Source organism: Styela clava, chromosome 15, assembly GCF_964204865.1.
Source record: "Styela clava chromosome 15, kaStyClav1.hap1.2, whole genome shotgun sequence".
NCBI classification, from domain to species: Eukaryota; Metazoa; Chordata; class Ascidiacea; order Stolidobranchia; family Styelidae; genus Styela; species Styela clava.
In genome coordinates this window covers 727,165-736,815 of record NC_135264.1, presented here as the reverse complement: position 1 = coordinate 736,815, position 9,651 = coordinate 727,165, and the positions used below count along the sequence as shown (strand labels likewise).

The window sequence follows — 9,651 nt, the reverse complement described above, 5'->3', positions numbered from 1 at the left end:
CAATAAATAAATATAATAATAATGATATTTGTGCGACAGGAGTCGCGAGGGACCCTATTAGGTCTTCAAGCAGCGACACCTAAAGCGCTGTTACTGGTTCAGTGTAAAAAAATAACTATATTTGCTACAAACATTGACGATGCAATAGTCGTTATGATGAACATATTTTGAATCATTGAAAAAATTCGCAGCAAACGCAACTTTACTAAAATCATATAATAGAGAAAAAAAAAGAAAAACAACTCAACTATAAATTTATAAAAAAGGCATATTTGAATTAATGTATATAAGTTACATAAAAGACAAACGACAAGCGAGGGGAAAATGGTTAGACCAAAGACAAAATTGTAAGTGACTAATTGAATAGAAGTTGGTAAGCTCTAATAAATCATAAAACGTTGATATGTATATATATATATATATATATATATATATATACAATATGCTCCACAGTAAGTGGGCATAAAATTTACGAAAGAATGGTAGGCATATGCTTGCTCAATAAATTAAAATATAACGAATTTTGGCATTTTAGTGTAGAGGTTGCACCAAGGTTGGTAAAGTTAAAGTACCGGGTACTTTAGAAATAGACTTCTTACACCTATAGTTCCTCCGGCTTTTTGGGCAGCCATGGCGACAGTCTACAAACGCGACTACTGGGCTATGGACAGAAGATGGCGAATCATACTGAATACTCCAATCAATGGCTGATGGAAGAGAGATAATAACTAATATATTTACTTTTTAGATATAATTTGAAACCGTAATAGCCTAAAGATTTAATGGCACTTGGTAAGGCATTCCACAGTTTCACACCCGTGTATTTTATGGATTTCTGTGTCCTGCTTGATGAATATCTTGGGACATACCGGTAATATGAACTTGACGAAGCTGATCTAGTAGAGTATGAATGGATATTACTCTGCATTCTGAAAATTCCCGCGAATGCCATGGGAAGCTTGTTATCGAAGTACTGGTGCATGAGTTTCAGTATCTCAAATTCATGGATATGACCAAGCTTAATAATTCGACACCTGTGGTACAAAGGATCTAGTCTAGATCGGAAAGGTGCACTACATATGGCTCTAATTGCTTTGTTTTGCAAAACTTCTAATCTGTGGAGTAGAGTCGATGACGCACTACCCCAAGTTATAATGCCATACTGCAGATACGACTGGAAAAGAGAAAAATAAACCAATCGGAGAGCTGGCATGGTGAGGAATTTTCTTAGTTTAAATAATAAACCTGTTGCACTTGACAACTTTCCAGCAATGTAATTAATGTGTGATGTCCATTTCAATTGGTCATCAATGTGGATACCTAGGTATTTGTATGAGTTGACATTTTCAAGTGGAACCTTGTCAATATTAATTTGAAGCCGAATTTTATTTTTTTCATTTATCCTGGGCAGGATTGTCCAAAACGAATCGAATATTCGAATGTATTCGAATAACTTTTCTGCTCTTTTTCGAATAATTCCGAATAGTAGCCACTTTTTGCCGTAAACGTGGTGTTTTGTTTTATGGGAATCTTCAAACGACTTTTTACGCTGTCTCACGTATTGTAATGACGATGAAATAGAATCGGCACTTTGATTGTTTATATTCTGTGCGACCGTACGTCGCATAGTGTTGCGACACATTTGCACGTTTGCGTGGGTGGACATTGCCGACATTCGTCTACGAGGCTTTTAATTTACAAATTCATTTCCATTACGTCAAAAAATTGACAATTACCGTATTTCCGGGCAATAAGTCGCTTTTCTAGGGGGGCGTCTAATTGAGAAAGTATGTAGTTCTATGCGGCCTGTTTTTATTCGCATGAGTCTTCTCAAGCATGATTTGTGTAACCTTATATTTGGGTCTTAGGGTCTGCCAATCATGATATTTAATCGCAGACCGGTTATCGTTACTTTAATAAAGAGAAACACGGCCACCGAGATAAAGTGATTTGTGACCCTTTTCGTTTTGCCGATTCAGCAGAACACGACAGGGACAGGAAAACACAGCTGTGAAATAACCCGTGGACGTACAGTGTATTACTTATCACATTCCAAAATTATTTCAACATTCGGGTTAATAGGTTGTCCAAAATGATTGCCGTTTTACAACTTAAATTTACCACTCAATTGTTAAAAATACCGGTAGTTAATTTGGTAATATGATTCTACCAAACTAACATGATCTGGTTCTAAACATATAAAATCATTAGCGCATATCAGCATAACTGAACAACAGGGACACAATTTTTCTACCCGTCTTATTGGGGGCCTGTATGGAAAAACCCCTTTTTGGGTGCTAAAAATAGAAATCGTCCTATTTGCCATGTGGACTTATTAGCCGGGAAATACGGTATTTATAGCCGTCATTGTTACGATATCCAATAAATTGTCACAAGTTGGAAAAACAAGTCGATTTATTAGAAAATAATTTCTGGCAAATAATTCTGATAACGATAGTTAAAAGTATCGATCCTTTACCAGGATGATTTTTTGCAATAAATAATCCAATCAATGACTGGTACCAGCATTTAAAATGTCATGCCGTATTAATTAAATTCTGTTCAATGTAACTCATGGTTGTATCGACAATCTGTGGACATAAAATGTGTGGTAAACTGACCGATATTATTAAATATTGATTCCCATTTTTATATTGATAAAATAATGGAAGTATTAATACCAAATACCACGGGTATTTGTGGACATGAAATACGTGGTAAACTGCCCAATTGTAATTAATTTCGGATTCGCATTTACAAAATAATAAAACTATCACAATTCTAAAATGCAACGCCGATCTGTGGCCTTAAAATGTGTGGTAAACTGCCCGATTTACAAAACATTTCAGTTATGATAATAGAATTAAATTAACGTATTATTACTCAAACATACAACGGCGATCTGCTGACTTATAATGTGTGGTAAAGTTCCCGAATATAATTAATTTTTGATTCGCATTTTTGTACTCACGAAAAAGTTGTCACAAGTCGGAAAAATAACTCAAATAATTTGGATGATGGTTGGTATTTAAAAGTATGAGCGTTTTACTAGGATGATTTTGTGTTACGCAAATATTCAAATCCATCATCGATACCACTATTGCCGTATTAATTTAATTCTGTTAACATGACTCGTGGTATATAAAATATATACTGCAATAATCTGCAAATATGAAATGCCTGGTAATATAGCTAGGTTGTAACTTGTAGATAGCAGTTATTCCATTGCTTATTATATGGAAATTCCTACATACATTTAGATAAGCTTCAATTTGTGGATTTTATTTTCGAAGTATTCGAAATTTCATATTCGAAAAAAATAATTTCGAATGTATTCGAAATAGTGAACTATTCGGTATTGGCCATCCCTGATCCTGGGACTAATTAATAAGATTTTTTTCTAAATTCTTTTCTAAAAGAATTTGTGTTTATTTTTCAAATGCTTCTCAGCTTGATAAAAGTCTGTCTTTTGCGCGTATCGCTGACTCCCTGGAATAAAAATAAAGCATTTACTGCATTGTTTTAACTAATTACTGCGTCATGAGGAACCTATTTCTAACATTTCAATGTGGACAAAGAAAATATAAAAGGCTTTTAAGCTAAAGCGCACTCGTGTTTCCTGAATGTATGTAAGATTAAAGATTCTCACGCTCGATAAATACCTGCAACAAGACCGAATACCTCATAATAATTAATTAAAATAAATATCTTGACTGAAACTTTTTCGATGTTAAACAATTTATGTAGGAATCCTATTATACAGATCTTTCAAAAATGATTGTAATATTAGAGAAATTCTACCTCGCGCAGTTTCGACTACCACAGACTTAAGCTCACTACACGGAAAGAGTTTCAACTGCATTTAAACACCTCAACACAATTCTACATTCTATACTTCAGCAAACGTAGATAGACGAACAGCAATCACGATTTAGTAAGTGATAGCCTATAACTAATGCTGGCAATATAACACGACAACAACACTGACACGTTTTCATTGTAAATTTGCTCAAAGCAAACTCACGAGAACTTACTCAAAAGATGATCTATCTCTAAGTTAAGCTAACGACGACCACTAATTTCATTTTACTTATTGTCACCATCAAGAATATTAAAGGGATAAATGGAATAGGTTTTCAGGTAGATCGATTTATGACAAGAGTTGATAGGAAAATATATCAAAGCACTTTAGAGTTGAGGCGTATGCCGTATATACGATAATATCGAAATATGGCTGGCAAGCAGGTCGAAACATTAGAAATATTGTATGAAAAAAATGCAGCGAAAATACTAAATGACTATCGAGGATAACTTTTTTTTTATTTTAACTTATTTTTTCTCTACCAATGAGAATATGTACCGCCACTCTTAACAGAAAAAAAGGATATTTGCCATTTCCACCCCCTCCATTGGGGTGTAGTGATGAATTTTCCATCTTATTTCGTTGCATAATTTTATATACACCGTGCTAATGCATTCAGAGTGTGTGTTACCAAACATTTTCTCCACTAAACTTGGTGGAAATGCATGAACGCGTCATACGTGATATCGAGGTGACTGTGACGATTTGAGAAGGCTGAACGCTATTGGCTGAAATCGTTTCGAATATTTTTATGCGCGGTGACTTGACTTGATCTTGTCAAGCTTTGTTCGCTAACGTTAAGTGACCAGTACTAGGCCTAGATAAGATGGGTGTCCTGAAGTACGCGCCGCAGGTACCTACTTATAGTTGGCCTGTCTCGACAATTTTGGAAATATCTAATTTCTAACCCCCACATGACTACGTCATCCGGAAATTACATCACTGCATCACCATCGCGTCATAGAGCTTTCTAAAGTATAGTTACGATCGTCCGAAATGGCATCTGTGCAGCGATCTCTCTTTTATCGCTGTATCGATACGGTATCGTTTCGACGACAAGAAATAGGCTAGCTTGCTCAATTTCGGATGATTGTCTGTGCAACCATTCGTATACTTTTGAGGGCCGTATTACGTCATTGCGACTTCGCAGTGATGTGATTTTTGTATGACGTAGTCATGTCTGCATGTGGGGGATAGAAATTACATATGTAAATATTGTTGAGCCAGGCCAACTAGAAGTACTTGCGACGCATACTTCAGGAGACCCGATAAGACCATATAAATACAGAAATATAACGTTATCAGTAACTTATATTGCGAGTCTAACTTTTGAACTTCGTACCAGTAACGGGAGCTATCTCAACTAATCTTGATTTGCCAAACTTGCCAAAAAGATTCTGTACAGGCTATTGCTGTATTGGGCTTATTACTTATCGATCTTAAGATCGGTAAGTATATTGATAGGTATTTGTCTGTATGTCTGTCTGTGTGTGTGCCAGTCTGGATTTCATGGCCTTTTTGAACGAGAAATCGGGCGTGCAATCAGAAATTCCCGCGTGCAAATAAGAATTCCTGGCGTGCAATTATAGCTCACGACGTGCAAAACAACTGCACTCGCGTGCAACTGACTTTGACATCATATACCTCTCAATACATCCGCGTAAAATTACCGGTATCGGATAAAAAATACGTTAAATCAGAGAAAAAATGGACGTTTGACCTTTGACCCCAAACATTATTTCTACAGTTTGTCGCTAATTTTGAGAGTGTTTGTGCGACTTTGGATACCGGTACTGTTCAGTACATCTGCGTAAAATTATTGGATAAAAAATACGTTGAACCAGAGCAAAATGGACATACTTTGTCATTAATTTTGGTAGTGTTTTTACGTAGAACTAATGGATAAAAAATACGTCAAATTAGAGCAAAATGGACGTTTGACCTTTGACCCCAAACATTATTTTCATACATTGTCACTAATTTTGGGAGTGTTTGAGCAACTTTAGATACCGGTACTGTTCAGTACATTCGTGTAAAATTATTGTATGAAAAATACGCTGAATCAGAGCCGTACTTGGCCATTGGTGCGGAGGCGATCTTTTCGTCCATAACTATTCTCACGGGATTCCTATTTCCTATCATTCAACACGATATAGACCTTTCCCCGAGCATCGACTTCCTTGTTTACTTCGTGACATTGGCCAATCAGCAAGATGCAAAAAAGGACGTAACAATGAGAGGAATTTTTTGCGGGTCAAAGGTTGGGGAAAGGTCCATGGTCTTTTTGCTTCGCAATATTTCGATCAGACCAAATCTTGCAGGCTGGTATTTGTCGACAATTGTGGAGTTATAATATTTTGGCATCTTTATATTACTGGATTATTGATTTTAAAACCATTTAAACCGATTTACATTGGTGAGCAATTGCAAATTTTCGGCGTGCAAAATTGATTTCGCTCGCGTGCATTTTTGCGGAGCGCTAGCGCCCTCGGGCGTGCACCTGCCATGGAATCCAGTCTGGTGTGTGTGTCTGTTAGATGCACGCGATATCTCACGAAAGCGAGATTGAATCTGCTCCAGATTTTGCATGTGCATTCATCTTATCTCGGACCAGTAGCCTATTGATTTTGGGCGAATTATGTCGTATAATTAGCGAGTTATCAATCAATTATTGATATAGTGATCTAGATTTTTGTAAAGCGAGAGAATTTTGAAACCCGCCGAGTGTGTGTGTGCGATGCGCAGTGCGCAAGTTACAAGAGCGGATGAATCGAAACTGCAGTTTCTGTTTTGGGGGATCCCCTAACTATCGATCGATAAGTCTTCGGTTTCCAACCGATATTCTCGTTTATCTGTTTGGTGAGTCGAGCGGGAACAATTTATTTTTCTTTCGTGCTTAACTTGGAATTACACAATTTTAACAGCTATCATACATTTTGTTAGTAGCCTACTAAGCACATAACTTTCTATTCAGGATGTTGATTTTCTTGAAAATGAAGATGATCACAGTATTGGGACTTACAAGTCTGCAAGTAGATAATAGCAGAGGAACTAAATGAGAGAAATATAGCAGGTGAGCAGTGCTGCAGTGAACAACTCATAATTGAGTCTTGTTATTTTATGCAATAAGAATATCGCCGGCCTAAGTCACAATTTCGAGTTTTGAGTAAAATGCAAAAAAAACAATTTGTAATTTTTTTATTTTCGAATTCCTAAATATTCACACTTAGTAAATACCTGAGCTCTGGTTATTTTAGTGTGGATGAGAATATCTTTGTAATCGATATTTTTTGGCACTTCAGCTTCAATTCCTTCCAGCTTTTTTACCCCCATAAAGGATTTTTGGCCCATTCTGTTCTCAATAACTTCTGAATTTTTTGTATGGGATGCAAAGTAAAACAAGGTGACTTAGGCCTAAGTTGCACTGAATAATTTTTTAGGGATGTAAGTTTCGGACATTTCATTTCTGATGTTCATGCTCATCATACTGGAACTTAGGACTCTTTTTTTTCCCAATATTTTGGGGTTCTGAGCATTGGGGTTTTGAGCCATGCTCTACATTCTACAAGGTGGTGGTCTTGAAATCCTGAATTTTTCAATAATAAAAATTTAAGCTGGACTTCGGCCCATTCTGTTCTTAACTTCTACAAAATATTATAGTCCTAGGTCCAGCTGAAATTTTTATTATTCAGAAATTCAGGATTTCGAGACCATCATCCACTGTGTAGAGCATGGCTCAAAACCCCAAAATATTGAAAAAAGATGAATTTTCCAAAAATGTGACTTAGGCCCCTTCTGTTCTCATCCGGCGATATGCAAGTCTAATAATGGTATATGTTTTTAAATCTAGTGCGTTGTATTTGGGTGTAAAATACAGTAAAATAATGTCACCATTACAAATATATTGTTGAAAATAACTTTCTATTCAGGATGTTGATTTTCTTGAAAATGAAGATGATCACAGTATTGGAACTCACAAGTAGCTAATAGCAGAGAAACTAAATGGGAGAAATATAGCAGATGAGCAGTGAACAACTGATAGGTTGGTACATGTTTTTAAAATTAGTGCGCTGTATTTGGGTGTAAAATACAGTGCGAAAATGAATAAAATAATGTCACCATTACAAATATATTGTTGAAAATAACTTTCTATATTTCGATAAATTTTTGACTCTATATAGCCTATATGTAGATGTATGATGATATCACTCTATGCTTTAAAATCATGAAGAGTTGGAATCAATACTTATTACTTATGTCTAGCCCTAGTGGATTGGGATATAACCTAGTTTAGTGAAATTCGTCTATTTCAATATGACCTTGGTAAGTAGACAAACTGGAAAAATAGCTAGTCTGTGTTGTTCAGCACTTTTATAAATTACTATCATAAATTACTTGTCCAGCACAAGGACTCCAATTCAGTTGGAAACATTTGTATTGAATATGTTCGAAGTTAACATGCGACCGTTTTTCTACTGCGAAAGACATACTCATCTAATCTCTTTTTTTGTATTTTTAGATTGTAAGTCCATTCCAATGATGAACTCTGGATCATCACTAGATCACAGTTCGAATGGAAGCTTTAATTACACAAAAGCAATGGCAGTGGCCAGTGATGGACTCTTTGTTACAGGATTTTCAATCTACAAGTACCAGGTAGCAGAAAAGCTTGACATTCATCACAGCATGCCTACTGCTCCTGCCAAATGAAGAATTCCCATTCAAAAAACAAAAAAGGCGTAACTTGACTTTCTCATTACGACTGTATTTATCTGCGACCTTTAGTAGTCAATTTCGCCAAATATTTACTGTTTTAATAAATTTGTTTAAATCTGGAAAACCTGTCGTGGTTTCATGCTTCCTTTGGGTGGTTATAGTACGTTTCCAGGCTTGCAAGAAGGTTGATCTTCCTACCGATGTGGGTGGGGTTGTTAGGGTGGAAATGTCAAACACCTACTCAAAGGGTGGAAGGAGTAGAAAACCTTGTGAAACAAACAAAATTTGCAATGAAATAAGAGTCGAACATTTTTCTTCAATATCAAGAAACAAGTATAATTATCGCAATATTAAAGCGTATTAGTGTTTTACTATGTTTCTTGATATAAACTTTTATGTGCGTCGGTAGGTCAGCTGTACAGATGAAAGTACTGAAAGCTGAAAGTGATTGTTTGCAATCGCTGAAGACTTGAGCACACCGCACGGCACGAGTTTTAACTGCGTTTTGCAGGTTCAGGAATTGCCTCATTGCTGCTCACAGTCGTCGGTTGCGGTCAGGTTGAGTCGTAGATGCGCCTGTCGTAAAATATTTCTCCGAACCCGGACATGCAAATGAGAAATAGCAGATGACACGCAATAAGAGCAGAATTTAAAATCGTACAACTCTAGACATTGTTCCAAATGTTCTCGGAGTCTCTAGTAAAGTCTGTCTGGTTTTTAATTAACCTCCACAGAGAAAAGTATTCGTCAGGGCAAACTTAGTCCTTGATTCAAAAACAAAGAAACCCAACATTGAGTAACTTTTATGTGAAACGTTTGGATTTTTTTTTTCAAATCCTGCGCCAAAAAACAACCCCGCCACCGCTCTAACTTGAAGAAAGTATTTATTCAGTTAAGGTTTGGCTTGGGGTTATGAATGCTGATTACTCCGGAAATTAAAATGTTTAAATCATTTATAACCCTAACTTGATGAGTGATTGCTAATTTGTTATTTTAAAACTTGGCGTGGTGTTTGTCTCAAATCTCGCATTTTCCCATTAGTTTCAGGGTCTCGGTATAAAAGATTCAAATAA

At 36.1% G+C, this 9,651-nt stretch overlaps 1 long non-coding RNA gene across 2 annotated transcripts; it reads left to right on the top strand.

Moving 5' to 3' along the window:
* Nucleotides 1–383: 383 nt before the first annotated feature.
* On the top strand, nt 384–9,386 carry LOC144411781 (uncharacterized). 2 transcript variants are annotated; one of them, XR_013468892.1, is made up of 4 exons: nt 384–1,214; nt 6,837–6,935; nt 7,792–7,904; nt 8,382–9,386. It is a non-coding gene; the product is annotated as an uncharacterized LOC144411781 (long non-coding RNA). The 2 variants fall into 2 exon arrangements; XR_013468893.1 differs by lacking the exon at nt 384–1,214 and adding an exon at nt 3,598–3,934.
* Nucleotides 9,387–9,651: the final 265 nt, after the last annotated feature.